Source organism: Oncorhynchus gorbuscha, linkage group LG06, assembly GCF_021184085.1.
Source record: "Oncorhynchus gorbuscha isolate QuinsamMale2020 ecotype Even-year linkage group LG06, OgorEven_v1.0, whole genome shotgun sequence".
Lineage (NCBI taxonomy): Eukaryota > Metazoa > Chordata > Actinopteri > Salmoniformes > Salmonidae > Oncorhynchus > Oncorhynchus gorbuscha.
The window spans coordinates 44892807-44909191 of record NC_060178.1 but is presented as its reverse complement, the minus strand read 5'-3'; the positions used below and the strand labels follow the sequence as shown (position 1 = coordinate 44909191).

General features: G+C 42.4%; 1 protein-coding gene across 1 annotated transcript in view; it reads left to right on the top strand.

The window, feature by feature from the left end:
* LOC124038008 (phosphatidylinositol 3-kinase regulatory subunit gamma) overlaps positions 1–16385 on the top strand; it is a 296718-nt gene that overhangs the window by 62500 nt on the left and 217833 nt on the right. The window lies entirely within an intron of this gene.

Genomic DNA, 16385 nt, shown 5'->3' with positions numbered 1-16385 from the left:
AGTACGTTTGGGACTAAATTGTTACCATGTATTTACTTTTTGTTATTAAGTATTTACCTAGTTATTACCTAGTAAATACTGGGCTGTAAAATTAAGGTTTACCAAATAACGAGGCTTTATTGGCAAACAGGATTTGTTACACTGTGTTTCTTCACTATCTCACAATGTCTTGACTAAGCCAAACGGAAGGATTACGCTATGTCTGTATGAGTTTATAAAATTGTATTTTATCGGCTGCATCTCAAATGTGTCACTGACATATTTTCCTTTGTTTAGAATCTGGTCTAAGTGTCAATCATTTTGAACTGAATGGTACAGTGTAAGTGGTGGGGCGAAGATGAGTGGAGAAGCCTTAAATGTTTTTTACTTTCTTTTCTTTTCCTGTCTTCTCATCCCTCTCTCTCTTATCCCTTCTCTTATGCCCCCCACTCGCTCTCTTTATACTGCATATACTGTATATGGAAGAAGTGAATGGGAGGGACGTTTACCACAGAGGGAAAATTAGATTGGGAACAGCAGTGACGAAGGAATTAGACAGCTCACTTGGCAACAAAAGGGTTGGAACTGCAGAGCCGGTTACTGCAGCGAGGGTTGTTGTTGAGCAAGGTTATTGATTATTACTGGATGGATGTGTGTCTGATGCTTGGTGGAGCAGGAAAATAGCCATGCTGAGACAGAGAGATGGCCCGAACAAACCGATTATGTCGTGTCGGCATTGGCTGACTGGGTTGGTGATCCGTGTCTAGCCTGATTCCACAGCAGGACCACAGCCAAGGGGAGAATCTATATGTGTGTGTGCGTGCTCATTTATTTTTAGAGTATGTGTGTGTGTATGCACTGTTCATGACAAACTGTTCACACCAATCTTGTTGGCTGAGAGAACATTTAGCCATTTTAAAGCTGATTTCCTGCAATTCTAAACATGTTTCAATGTCTTATTTGTGTTCATGTGATATTTGAGTGACTCAAACTTTACAACAAATACAATGGGCAAAAAAAAACGAGCTAGAAAACTTTATCTGACATGGGCTAGTTGATCTGGACATTTCTTACAATTTTCTAGCTCTCTAAGGTCTTCAATGACTGACATGATAAGAGAGAAACTGCTGATGCACTACCCACTTTCATTGCATGGGGGGGGGGGTCACCCACAGTTTGTGAACCACTGCTCAAATCTACTGTACAGTACATTGCCTTGCAAAAGTATTTTCCTATTTAGTGGCATTACAACCTGTAATTTAAATGGATTTTTATTAACATGTCGTGTAATGAACATATACAAAATAGTCCAAATTGGTGCCGTGAAAATAAAAATAAAAACTTGTTAAAAATATTCTATGAAGCCCCTAAATAAGATCGGGTGCAGCCAACTACCTTCAGAAGTCATATAATTCGTTAAATAAAGTCCACCTGTGTTCTGAAAGGCCCCAGAGTCTGCAACACCACTAAGCAAGCGGCACCACCAAGCAAGCAGCACCACCAAGCAAGCGGCACGATGAAGACCAAGGAGCTCTCCAAACAGGTCAGGGACAAAGTTGTGGAAAAGTACAGATCAGGGTTGGGTTATAAAAAAAGATCAGATACTTTGAACATCCCACGGAGCACCATTAAATCCATTATTAAAAAATGGAAAGAATATGGCACCACAACAAACCTACCAAGAGGGGGCCGCCCACCAAAACTCATGGACCAGGCAAGGAGGGCATTAATCAAGAGAGGCAACAAAGAGACCGAAGATAACCCTGAAGGAGCTGCAAAGCTCCATAGCGGAGATTAGAGTATCTGTCCATAGGACCACTTTAAGCCGCACCCTCCACAGAGCTGGGTTTTACGGAAGAATGGACAGAAAAAAAGCCATTGTTTGAAGAAAAAAATAAGCAAACTATAAGCAAACATTTTGGTGTTCGCCAAAAGGCATGTGGGAGACTCCCCAAACATACGGAAGAAGGTACTCTGGTGAGATGAGAAAAACGTTATGTCTGGCACAAACCCAACACCTCTCATCATCCTGAAAACGATGTTTTTCATCGGCAGGGACTGGGAAACTGTTCAGGAATGATGGATGGCGCTAAATACAGGGAAATTCTTGAGGGAAACCTGTTTCAGTCTTCCAGAGATTTGCGACTGGGACGAAGGTACATCTTCCAGCAGGACAATGACCCTAAGCATACTGCTAAAGCAACACTCAAGTGGTTTAAGGGGAAACATTAAAATGTCTTGGAATGGCCTAGTCAAAGTCCAGATGTCGATCCAATTGAGAATCTGTGGTATGACTTAAAGATTGCTTAAACAGTTTATTGTTTCACAACAAAATGTATTTTGCATCTTCAAAGTGGGAGGCGTGTTGTGTAAATCAAATGATACAAATCCCCCCCCAAAAAATCTATTTTTATTCCAGGTTGCAAAGCAACAAAATAGGAAAATTGCCAAAGGGGTGAATACTTTCGCGAGCCACTGTACATGAAAAGTGCAATATATATCATATAACTGTTGAGTTAGTGTGTGTTTTCAACCACAAAGCTCATCTGCATTTACTGTGGAGCATGAACATTTTCAGCAACAAAAGCGTGATCAAATCAATATTCTACATCTGGAAGTTATTGAAGTGGGCTATGAGGTAGGAAGTTATTTTGTTGGCATTTACAGTTGAAGTCGGAAGATTACATACACCTTAGTCAAATACATACAACTGACATTCGATCCTAGTAAAAATTCCCTGTTTTAGGTCAGTTAGGATCACCAATTTATTTTAAGAATGCGAAATATCAGAATAATAGTCGAGAAAATTATTTATTTCAGCTTTTATTTCTTTCATCACATTCCCAGTGGGTCAGAAGTTTACATACACTCAATTAGTATTTGGTAGCATTGCCTTTAAATTGTTTCGGGTAGCCTTCCACAAGCTTCCCACAATAAGTTGGATGAATCTTTGTCCATTCCTCCTGACAGAGCTGGTGTAACTGAGGTTTCTAGGCCTCCTTGCTGGGACATGCTTTTTCAGCTCTGCCCACACATTTTCTATAGGACGACCAATATTTAACTTCTTGACGCTACCCATGCCAGTAGCGGGATCATTTTCGTCAGCAACCGCTGAATAGCATAGCGCCACAGTCAAATAATATTATAAAAAAATATTCATATTCAAGAAATCACAAGTGCAATATTGTAAAACACAGCTTAGCCTTTTGTTAATCCACCTGTCATCTCAGATTTGGAAATGATGCTTTACAGTGAAAGCAATCCAAGCGTTTGTGTAAGTTTATCGATAGCATAACAAAACATTATGTACACTAAGCATTAAGTAGCTAGGTCACGAAAATAAGAAAAGCAATTAAAATAATCGTTTACCTTTGATGATCTTCGGATGTTTTCACTCACGAGACTCCCAGTTACACAACAAATGTTCCTTTTGTTCTATAAAGATTTCCATTTGTTTGTCGCGTTATGTTCAGAAATCCACAGGAAAGAGCGGTCACGACAAAGCAGACGAAAGATCCACATAATATCCATAATGTCCACAGAAACATGTCAAATGTTTTTTATAATCAATCCTCAGGTTGTTTTTAAAATATATATTCAATCATATATCAACCGGATGTTAAAGGTGTTTCAATAACAACGGGAGGAACAATGGCCGCTTTACTCTGTAGGGCAAAACTCACTCTGACAGCCCCCACCTACCCACTCACGCAATGTGATCTTTCACGCTCATTTTTCTAAATAAAAGCCTGAAACTATGTATAAAGACTGTTGACACCTTCGGGAAGCCATACAAAAGGAATCTGGTTGATATCCCTTTAAATGGAGGATAGGCATGCATAGGAACAGAGAGGTTTCAAAATAAGAGGCACTTCCTGATTGGATTTTCCTCAGGTTTTTGCCTGCAATATCAGTTCTGTTATACTCACAGACAATATTTTTACAGTTTTGGAAACTTTAGAGGGTTTTCTGTCCTAATCTGACAATAATATGCATATTCTAGTTTCTGGGGCTGAGAAATACATTTCCGCTCATCAAAAAGACAAACCACAGCGAACTTGGGTAGATGAAAACCTGTTGTAGCCATTTATCGACTCATCTCCTTGTGCGACTTTGTTTACGGTACATGGACAATGCGATAATGGAAACACTTTGTTGACTGGATATTTCAACAAAATAGTGACGGGTTGGCTCTCATTTAGAGAGTTGCCCCAACTGCGTTCTAAATCCTGCGACAGACAAGCGTGTATGATAAAATCAATTTGACCAAACCAATGATATTAATCTGTTGGGATTAGGGGGCAGCATTTTCACTTTTGGATGAATAAGGTGCCCAGAGTAAACTGACAGCTACTCTGTCCCAGATGCTAATGTATGCATATCATTAGTATTGGATAGAAAACACTCTGAAGTTTATATAACTGTTTGAATGATGTGTGTGAGTATAACAGAACTCACATGGCAGGCGAAAACCTGAGAAAAATCCAACCAGGAAGCGGGAAATCTGAGGTTTGTCGTTTTTCAAAGCTTGGCCTACCGAATACACAGTGTCTATGGGGTCAAGTTGCACTTCCGAAGGATTCCACTAGATGTCAACTGTCTTTAGAAACTTGTTTCAGGCTTCTGCTATAGAGGGGGGAATGGGAGCTGAATGAGTCAGTGGTCTGGCAGAGTGTCTCAGGCTCGTGACGTGTGGTCCCGACAGAGTTAGCTCTCGTTCCAGTGCTTTTCTACAGACAATGTAATTCTCAGGTTGGAACATTATTGAAGTTTTATGTTAAAAACATCCTATAGATTGATTCCATACATCGTTTGACATGTTTCTATGTCCTGTAACGGAAATGTTCGAGTTTTTTGTCTGGACGTAGTGCTCACGCCTCATGAAGATGGATTACTGGGCTGAACACGCTAACAACAAATGGCTATTTGGACATAAATGATGGACTTTATGGAACAAATCAGTCATTTATTGTCGAACTGGGATTCCTGGGAGTGCATTCTGATGAAGATCATCAAAGGTAAGTTAATATTTATAATGTTATTTCTAACTTCTTTTGACTCCAACATGGCGGATATTTCTTTGGCTGGATTGGGCTCTGAGCGCTGTACTCATATTTTGCTTTTTCCGTAAAGTTCTTTTTAAATCTGACACAGCGGTTGCATTAAAAGCAATCAATTTAGTGTCATCTTGATAAATGTTAACTTCATCGCCAATCTGAGGTAACAATTATGTGTAATTTCATGAGGTAAAAAAAAGCTTGTGTAAAGTAGTAACACAAACTCTCCACATGGAAATGATAAAATAATGTAATATGGCAAAATAATTTAACATGTGAATTTTTTTAATTAGTATATGTTGCCCACTCACAAACTATCACGACAATTACATCTATTTCTCACTCATTTAACCACTAGGCACTTTAAACTAGATCTTCCAAAGTGTCTGTGCAGCTGCTACCCCTAGTCCCGAGAAGAATCCTTCTCCCCACCGGAGATTTTGATAAAAAATAAAAAGCTGCTGGACCAATCACATATGGGGCTGTCTTGGCCAGAGAGGATGATGTCAACATTTCAAGCATGTTTTGAAATGGTTGTTTCAAAAACAAAAGTTTGAGATGAGATTTTACTGTGTTTTTTTTCTCAAATGTATGCTTTGGCCACAGCTACAAGTAAAGGACAAGTTAACAGCATTATTTGATTATGTCACGACTTCCTCCGAAGTCGGTCCCTCTCCCTGCTCCGGCGACGTTCGGCGGAAGACGGTCTTCTAGCCATCCCCGATCCACCTTTCATTTTCCATTTGTTTTGTCTTGTCTTCCCACACACCTGGTTTCAATCCCATCAATTACATGTTGTGTATTTAACCCTCTGTTCCCCACATGTCCTTGTCCGGTATTGTTGATTGTAAGAGTTTGTGCACGCTATGTCTGGCGTGCGAAGGGTTTCATCCCATTGTATTTATTTATTGTTTTTGTTCACGGTAATTTTTATTATTACTGCACCATTGTAAAACAGTCTTTGTTCTCCCACGCCTGACTTCTCTGCTGCCAGTACACACGCATTACAGATCATTAGCAAACAGAATATATATTTTTTTCAGTTACTTCAAGTGCCTTGCTCAAAAGGCACACTGGCAGATGTTTAACCTTGCTGGTTCTGGGATTTGAACTAGCGACCTTCCAGTTACTGGTCCAACACTCTAACTGCTAAGCTACCTGCCACCCCCTGAGAAGAAACTTTGGTGATGATATTGAAAATTATTTAATTGTTCTTCATGGTTGCTTGTATTCTCTTCGTATTCATTATAAAACACTGTTTGACCTAAGAGGCTTCAATGGCTCAACCTCTTCACAGCCACAGACAGACACACATATACACAGTCTTCTCTTGGCAGATGCCATGAAACCGTAAAGTACATGAAGGGGTTGAACAAATTCAGATAAAATCCTCTATTGAAAAACATAATACTTCTTTTCACTTCACCGTTCAAGGTTATCTGTGCATAGTATAAGTGGTTTCTTTTCTCCTCTGTTTGCTGCGTGTTTATTTGCATTGTATTGTATTTGTCCCTCTTTGATAATGGGAATGGGTTAATGGGAAAAAAATGTATTTCTTATTCAAGACAGGCTAATTAAAAGAGTGTGATCTGTATGTAAAAAAGGGCATCTGTTGAATGTTTTGAACAACCACACACACACACACACACACACACACACACACACACACACACACACACACACACACACACACACACACACACACACACACACACACACACACACACACACACACACACACACACACACACACACACACACACACACACACACACACATGGGTTGACTGGGCTGCATTGAACAGATTGCTCCACTGAATAATTTGTGGAAGATAGCAGCGCTGTGGTCTGGCCTACATTTACAGTCTTCAACTGAACTGTACCCATTATTGGATATTGGAGCATGTACATACTCCCTCTATCTACACTATATATACAAAGTATGTGGACTCCCTTCAAATGAGTGGATTTGGCTATTTCTTTGTTAACCGCTCAACACAGAATAGCCATATGTGTACTCCCTCAAATTGTTTGGAGAAAATATAATGTATATTGTATTTAATTCAGCTTTGTTCAATTGTATTCTTCATGCTATAAAATAATGGCACAGAATTATAAGCAAATCTTGTCTGCCAAATGAACTAGTGTAACCCACAGCCATATGGCATAGCCAGATCAGGACCTAGCACAAGGACAACTCAGAATAGGCTATGGTATTCTCCTGAAATAGACTTCATTTTCTTCATATCTTGTTTCTTTAGACCTGTCTAAAATAACTAATGGATTTCTTGTGAAGTTGTAGGCTATATTACATGGATTTATTAGACTTTTTAAAATGTAGATGTTAAAAAAGTCCGCATCAGTGGCTTGTAGTCTGGAAGCCAGTAGATTATAACGTGTTTGTGTTAATTAACAGACCATTACCATAAGGCCAACAGTTATTTGCTCGACAATCACCGGCAGAAGAAATTTTGTGACTGCCACAGCCCTAGTTGGAACACTAACTACCGAGTTCCAAACTGCCTCTGAAAGCAACGTCAGCACGAACAAGAACTGTTCTGTGGGAGCTTCATGAAATGGGTTTCCATGGCCAAGCAGCTGCCCACAAGCCTAAGATCACCATGCGCAATGCCAAGTGTCAGCTGAAGTGGTGTAAAGCTCACCGCCATTGGACTCTGGAGCAGTGGAAACGCGTTCTCTAGAGTGATGAATCACGCTTCACCATCTGACAGTTCGACGGACTAATATCAGTTTGGCGGATGCCACGAAAACACTACAGTACCTGCTCCAATGCATAGTGTCAACTGTAAAGTTTGGTGGAGGATGAATAGTGGTCTGCGGTTGTTTTTGTTGGTTCAGGCTAGGTCCATTAGTTCCAGTGAAGGGAAATCCTAACTCTGACTTGCCTGCACAGAGCCCTGACCTCAACCCCATCAAACGTATTTGGGATGAATTGTAATACTAACTGCGAACCAGGCCTAATCGGCCAATGTCAGTACCCAACCTCACTAATGCTCTTGTGGCTGAATGGAAGAAAGTCCACGCAGCAATGTTCCAACAGATAGTGGAATGTCTTCCCAGAAGAGTGGAATCTGTTATAGCAGCAAAGAGGGAACCAACTCCATATTAATGCCCATGATTTTGGTATGAGAGGGTCGATGAGCATGTGTCCACATTCTTTTGGTCATGGGGTGTATCGGTCAGTGGTACACCCGCACGCGCACACACACACACACACACACACACACACACACACACACACACACACACACACACACGCACGTACGCACATAGACATAGTAGAAAACTACAAGTCCATTCTCCCTTAACTTAATTATATATACCCTGAGTGTACAAGACATTAAGAACACATTCCTACTATTGAGTTACACAGGGATGCTGTCCCATGTTGACTCCAATGCTTCCCACAGTTGTGTTAAGTTGGCTGGATGTCCTTTGGGTGGTGGACCATTCTTGATACACACAAGAAACTGTTGAGTGTGAAAAACCCAGCAGTGTTGCAGCTCTTGACACAAACCAGTGCACCTGGCACAACAAGCTCTCACAGTCTGACGTCAGAATTAGATGTTCATCCATGATTCTCAAACATCACATTTCTAGTGGTTCCAAGCGTCAAAAAGTGTTTAAGGTTCAGTTTAGGAATTAACACCACATTTTTAAGGTTAAGGTTAAGTTTAGGCATTGACTCTGAAATCTTAAGGTTAGGCATTAACTCCGAATGGTTAAGTTAAGGGTTAAGGTTTGGGATAGGCTTAAAACAAAAATGTTCTATTGCTGGAATTGAACATGTAACCTTGGGCACCAGAGGCAGATGCTTATGCTGATATGCCATCCGTGTCCACAACACCTTAGCAAAACCTAAACCTACTTGAAGGTAACTTTGTTCACTGTTGCCCATAGTGGCTGGTTTCCACGTCATCTCCCGACGTCCTCAGACATGGATGGACGTCAAATAATGACTTGTATCACAGGTGACCTGGCACCTACTACCATTTGCAGTTAAATACTGTGCCTTGCGCATTCACCCTCTGAATGGCACACATACACAATCCATGTCTCAATTGTCTCAAGGCTGAAGAATCCTTTAACCTGACTACTCTCCTTCAACCACTGATTGAAGTGGATTTAACAAGTGACATCAACAAGAGATGGTAGCTTTCACCTGGTCAGTCTATGTCATGGAAAGACCAGGTGTTCTTAATGTTTTGTACACTCAGTATATACAGTTGAAGTCAGAAGTTTACATCCACTTAGGTTGGAGTCCTTAAAACTTGTTTTTCAACCACAAACTATAGTTTTGGCAAGTCGGTTAGGACATCTACTTTGTGCATGACACAGGTAATTTTTCCAACAATTGTTTACAGACAGATTATTTCACTTATAATTCACTGAATCACAATTCTAGTGGGTCAGAAGTTTACATACACTAAGTTGACTGTGCCTTTAAACAGCTTGGACAATTCCGGAAAATGATGTCAGGCTTTAGAAGCTTCTGAAAGGCTAATTGACATAATTTGAGTCAATTGGAGGTGTACCTGTGGATGTATTTCAAGGCCTACCTTCAAAATCAGCGCTTCTTTCTACAAACAATATTACGGAAGTATAAACACCATGGGACCACGCAGCCATCATACCGCTCAGGAAGGAGATGCATTCTGTATTTGTTTGACATCATGGGAAAATCAAAAGAAATTAGCCAAGACCTCAGAATTTATTTTGGTAGACCTCCACAAGTCTGGTTCATCCTTGGAAGCAATTTCCAAATGCCTGAAGGTACCACGTTCATCTGTACAAACAATAGTACGCCAGTATAAACACCATGGGACCACGCAGCCGTCCTACCACTCAGGAAGGAGCTGTTTTCTGTCTCCTGGAGTTGAATGGACTTTGGTGCGAAAAGTGCAAATCAATCCCAGAACAACAGCAAAGGACCTTGTGAAGATGCTGGAAGAAAACAGGTACAAAAGTATCTATATCCACAGTAAAACGAGTCCTATATCGACATTACCTGAAAGGCCGCTCTAAAGGGAGAAGCCACTGCTCCAAAACTGCCATAAAAATGCCAGACTACGGTTTGCAACTGCACATGGGGACAAATATCATACTTTTTGGAGAAATGTCCTCTGGTCTGATGAAACAAAAATAGAACTGTTTGGCCATAATGACCATCATTATGTTTGGAGGAAAAAGGGGGAGGCTTGCAAGCTGAAGAACACCATCCCAACCGTGAAGCACGGGGGTGGCAGCATAATGTTGCGGGGGTGCTTTGCTGCAGGAGGGACTGGTACACTTCACAAAATAGATGGCATCATGAGGCAGGAAAATTATGTGGATATATTGAAGCAACATCTCAAGATGTTAGTCAGGAAGTTAAAAGCTTGGTCGCAAATGGATCTTCCAAATGGACAATGACCCCAAGCATACATCCAAACTTCTGGCAAAATGGCTTAAGGACAACAAAGTCAAGGTTTTACAGTGGCCATCACAAAGCCCTGACCTCAATCCCATAGAAACTTTGTGGGCAGAACTGAAAAAGTGTGTGCGAACAAGGAGGCCTACAAACCTGACTGAGTTACACCAGCTCTGTCAGGAGGAATGGGCCAAAATTCACCCAACTTATTGTCGGAAGCTTGCGGAAGGCTACCCAAAACATTTGACCGAAGTTAAACAATTTAAAGGCAATTCTACCAAATACTAATTTAGTGTATGTAAACATCTGACCCACTGGGAATGTGATGAAAGAAATTAAAGATGAAATAAATCATTCTCTACTATTATTCTGACATTTCACATTTTTAAAATAAAGTGGTGATCCTAACTGAACTAAGACAGGGCATTTTTACTTGGAGTAAATGTCAGGAATTGTTCAAAACTGAGTTTAAATGTCTTAGGCTAAGGCGTATGTAAACTTACGACTTCAACTGTATATATAAATAATATCTGCCACAGACCCAATGCTTTTATTTTTTATTTAACTAGGCAAGTCATTTCAGAACAAATTCTTATTTACAATGACGGCCTACACCAGTCAAACCCGGACAACGCTGGGCCAATTGCGCGCCGCCCTATTGGACTCCCAATCACAGCCAGTTGTGAATCAGCCTGGATTTAAACCAGGGTGTCTGTAGTGACTCCTCTAGCACTGAGATGCAGTGCTTCTCTCTCTCTATGTTCTGGGCCAAGACCTGACGAGGTTCACACACATAACCATTGACATAAACCATCACACACATGCGCGTAACCATCGCGTAACACTAATATTTCAACAGACTCTCACATCAAAGACACACAGCCACACTCAAGCTTATATTGAATGCATTCACGTGCTAAACAGCATTGTTTGTCAATTTTTCTGTGTGATTCCATTGACCGTAGAATCCCTTTCTGGTGGACTGTTTTCCTGATGTCATCACTTGTGTCATTAATTCTGTGGCTGGGTGTGCTGGGTGTCGCTGTGGGTCTGTGTTGATTATTGTAATATATATATTTTTTCTCCAGGAGTCAACAAACCAACTATAAATTGTAGAAATTCATATATTCATATTCAAATATCGAAAGCATTTAATGAGAAAACTAAACTAAATGGCTTTCCACTTGTAAATATTGCCCCATTTACATTGTGTAATTTATTGTCTGTCCCTAACTAGCCCCACAGATAGGCTATCCAAAGTCAAACCAACTTTGCCACTGTCACACACCGGGGGCTGAAGTTAATTAGCTTACTAGCTAGCCTAGGCTACTTCCAGACACAAGACCTGGTCAGACTGTTTCAAGTTATCTAAAAGGGTGAGTGACTAACTGTGTATTGTTTTGGCAGAGTGGAAATACAAACGCTTCCCATGTGCGAACAAACACACAAGAGACACCCACATCAAAGCACGCCTCCAAGACCCAAATCTCATTCTCAGTTGCATTTCCTAATGAGGAGGATTAAAACTGAGGCTAAATCAGCCAGTTCAACTCCCTTTAATAAATTATTCAATGCAATGTTTACTTTCCAGGTTAGGGGATGTGTGTGCGAGGGAAGTGTGTGTGTGTGTGTGTGTGTGTGTGTGTGTGTGTGTGTGTGTGTGTGTGTGTGTGTGTGTGTGTGTGTGTGTGTGTGTGTGTGTGTGTGTGTGTGTGTGTGTGTGTGTGTGTGTGTGTGTGTGTGTGTGTGTGTGTGTGTGTGTGAGAGAGAGTGGGAATTTGGAACCGGCATGGAGTCCCTGTTGATTCCATTTTGAAGGTGGACGGAAGGGGGGTGGGCCTATCTGTCAGAGTTGATGAATGGGGTTGAGATGGAAAACGTAGAGTGGAGGGAGGTAGATGGAGAGATGGGGAGGAAGAAGGGGGGGGGGTGGCTGGATGTCTGCCCAGGGAAATGGCTCAGGGGCTGGGGAAGCTGTCTCTGACTGGGCCTCTCATCAGTCAGAAACCAGGGTATAGACAGGTTCTCAGGATAAAGAGCACTTATTGACACGGAGGTCCAGTGTGACAAGTAGACGGAGAGAAAGATCAGGACGGGTAGGAGGAGAGGGATGAGAGAGATGTTCCGGGTGAGCAACGCTGTGATAAATTGTAAATAATTTCTCAATGACACAGAGTACAAGGAGTGAATTGTTAGCTCAACAGACAGGTACAGACTAACATAATTTGCCTTCAGAGTAAAAGTACAGTAGCCAATAACTTTAACTGTTTTTTCAGTTCCCTCACAGTATTACTTGATAAGCGCACATACAAAGACATTGAAACCTTCCCTGGCAAAGTGTCAGTACACGGTCATTACCACTAGCAGTAGTGCCTTTGGACATCATCACTGTAGCAGGTGTGCCCATTACCCTGCCAAAAGCATGAGTTAAAACCACCACGGCCATTTGTGCAGATTAACAGTGACTGACTGTGCAGTGGGTAATGCTGTGCTGTCTGTCTGGTACGCCGAGAGAAGAGATGGTGTAGTTGGAAGTACAGAGAGTAATTCTAGCCGTTAATGAGTGTTCTAAGTTAACTGGGAACAAACTGTTCTGTCGCTTGTCTTATTTTAGCCATGGTGAATAATAGATGGTGTGCTCCACTCCACCTGTCCGTCCGCCTGTTTCTGTCTGTGTGGAGGCTGGTTACCACATACACTATGCTACAGTTAAAGGCTAAACACTTTTTTTATGAGCTTTATTTTACTAGGCAAGTCAGTTAAGAACAAATTCTTATTTTCAATGACGGCCTAGGAACAGTGGGTTAACTGTCTGTTCAGGGGCAGAACGACAGATTTCTACCTTGTCAGCTCAGGGATTTGAACTTGCAACCTTTTGGTTACTAGTCCAACGCTCTAACCACTAGGCTACCCTGCCACTTCACTACATAGGGTAGCCATGAACGCTTCATAATGCTGTTGTTAGCTGTCATTAGAGTGACATAACATCTGTCTGCCATGATACACCTGTACCTAGATCTATGTCTAGGCTCAGTGAGGATAAGAGTGATGTTTTTTTTGTCTGTCTGTCTGTCTGTCTGTCTGTCTGTCTGTCTGTCTGTCTGTCTGTCTGTCTGTCTGTCTGTCTGTCTGTCTGTCTGTCTGTCTGTCTGTCTGTCTGTCTGTCTGTCTGTCTGTCTGTCTGTCTGTCTGTCTGTCTGTCTGTCTGTCTGTCTGTCTGTCTGGTAAAGAAGAAGGGGCCAGTGTAAAACCATTAGGGGGTGGGGGGAATGGAAGGGATGGGAGGATAGGGGTAGTGGCGGTTGGGGTTGATACGGGGGATAGTGGATGAGGATAGGGGTGGTGGTGTTTGGGAGGGATGGTGGAGAGGATGGTGGATAAGGATAGGGGTGGTGGTGGTTGGGAGGGATGGTGGATGAGGATAGGGGTGGTGTTGGTTGGGGGTGACAGGGGGTGGTGGATGAGGATGGTGGATGAGGATGGGGTGGTGGTGTTTGGGGGGATGATGGAGAGGATGGTGGATGAGGATAGAGGTGGTGGTGGTTGGGGGTGACAGGGGGTGGTGGAGGAGGATAGGGGTGGTGGTGGTTGGGGGTGACAGGGGGTGGTGGATGAGAATGGTGGATGAGGATAGGGGTGGTGGTGGTTGGGGGTGACAGGGGGTGGTGGAGGAGGATAGGGGTGGTGGTGGTTGGGGGTGACAGGGGGTGGTGGATGAGGATAGGGGTGGTGGTGGTTGGGGGTGACAGGGGGTGGTGGAAGTGGATAGGGGTGGTGGTGGTTGTGGGTGACAGGGGGTAGTGAATGAGGATAGGGGTGGTGGTGTTTGGGGGATGGTGGAGAGGATGGTGGATGAGGATAGGGGTGGTGGTGTTTGGGGGGATGGTGGAGAGGATGGTGGATGAGAATAGGGGTGGTGGTGGTTGGGGGTGACAGGGGGTGGTGAATGAGGATATGGGTGGTGGTGTTTGGGGGGGATGGTGGAGAGGATGGTGGTGGTAGGGGGTTGCATTCTGTTACAGGTCTAAAGACTGAAATGAGGAAAACGACCCCCTTCCTCTTTTCCTCTTCGCTTCCTCTCTTTGTCTCTACCCTCTCTCACCTCATCTGACACTAGCCTACCCTCAGACCGCCAATGTGTGTATGCACGTGCATGCGTGGGTACGTGCATGCGTCGGTGTATGCATGCTTGAATGTGTGTATGTGTGTTTTGTGAACCCATCTCATATCGCATACCTCTACAATCTCCCTCACACAGAGCACACGCGCACACACACTACAAGTCATTTAGCGTGATAAATATTTACAACACTGCTTGATTCTGATTGCCTGGTATTACTAGATAATTATATTATATATTCATACTTTCCTCAGGTTATTATTAAAGTAATGTGTTTTAATGACATCAAACTGAGAGCTCATACAGTATAGTACTAATGGTGCAGTGTCCAGTCAGACTGGCTGTCACATGCCCCCTAGTGTGACCATCAGGTCACTGCAGGCCATGCCAGGGCTGCTGCTCGAGACGATGCTGTTTATCACCAGCAGCACGACTCTCCACTTAGACATACTGTGGTTGAGGGAAATAGATAGGTTAACATGCACGGTGATCCACATGTATTAAACACATATTTATAACCTAGATTGAAGCACATACCCTGTGTAGACCAAACATTAGGAACACCTTCCTAATATTGAGTTTCGTCCCCTTTTGTCCTCAGAACAGCCTGAATTCGTCTGGGCATGGACTCTGCAAGGTGTCGAAAGCATTCCACAGGGGTGCTGGTCCATGTAGACTACAATGCTTCCCACAGTTGTGTCATTTTGGCTGGATGTTCATTGGGTGGTGGACCATTCTTGACACACAGGGAAAAGTGTGAAAAACCCAGCAGCGTTGCAATTCCTGACACAAAGGCCTGGCATTTACCACCATACCCCGCTCAAAGGCATTTCAATATTTTTGTCTGAATGGCACACACACAATCCTTGTCACTATTATCTCAAGGCTTAAAAATCATTATTTAACCTCTCTTCTCCACTTCAGCTACACTGATTGAAGTGGAATTAACAAGTGACATCAATAAGGGATCATAGCTTTCACCTAGATTCACCTGGTCAGTCTATGTCATGGAAAGTGCTCTCGATGCTGTGTGTATGGGATGTAGGAGGCAGTATATGTAACCTGCTTTCCCAGCTGTGTGTATGGGATGTAGGAGGCAGTATAGGTAACCTGCTCTCCCAGCTGTGTGTATGGTCGGTTGAAGGCAGTATAGGTAACCTGCTTTCCCAGCTGTGTGTATGGGATGTAGGAGGCAGTATAGGTAACCTGCTCTCACAGCTGTGCATACAGTATGTACAATACCAGTCAAACATTAGTCAACAGGGATATGCTAATCCATAACTGGGATGCTTCTTTCTTTGTTTCTTTCTTTCGTCTCCTAATTGATTCCCAAAAGTGGGAATTTCACAGCTGCTCTCAGTTCTACTTGGCTTCTTCTATATGAATCTTAGATATTGTTTAACCCTTTAACTGCTCGTTGTGGATACGTAGACCCGTTGGGGCCATATTTGCGAACATTAGAAAAGGTTTAAGTATCAGACAGTTAAAATTGCAGACGTAGTTGCATGTGATAGTGTGTTTCTGTTCTACCTTGTTATTTTGACTATTACATTGTTATTGTTTATTGCATTGTTGGGGTTAGAGTTTCCAAGAAAGTCATTTCACTGTACTTGGACATGTGACAGGAAACCTTGAAACTTGATTAAAAACGTAACGTTAGCTGTTCCCAATACGTAAGCTTGCACATGTAGCCCAATGCTAAACCCAGCAGGTTGATGTGATTATTTCCTGTACCATATTGCCCAACAGCCTATCAGAGATTTAACTACATTTTTTCAACAAACCAATGGCATTTCATA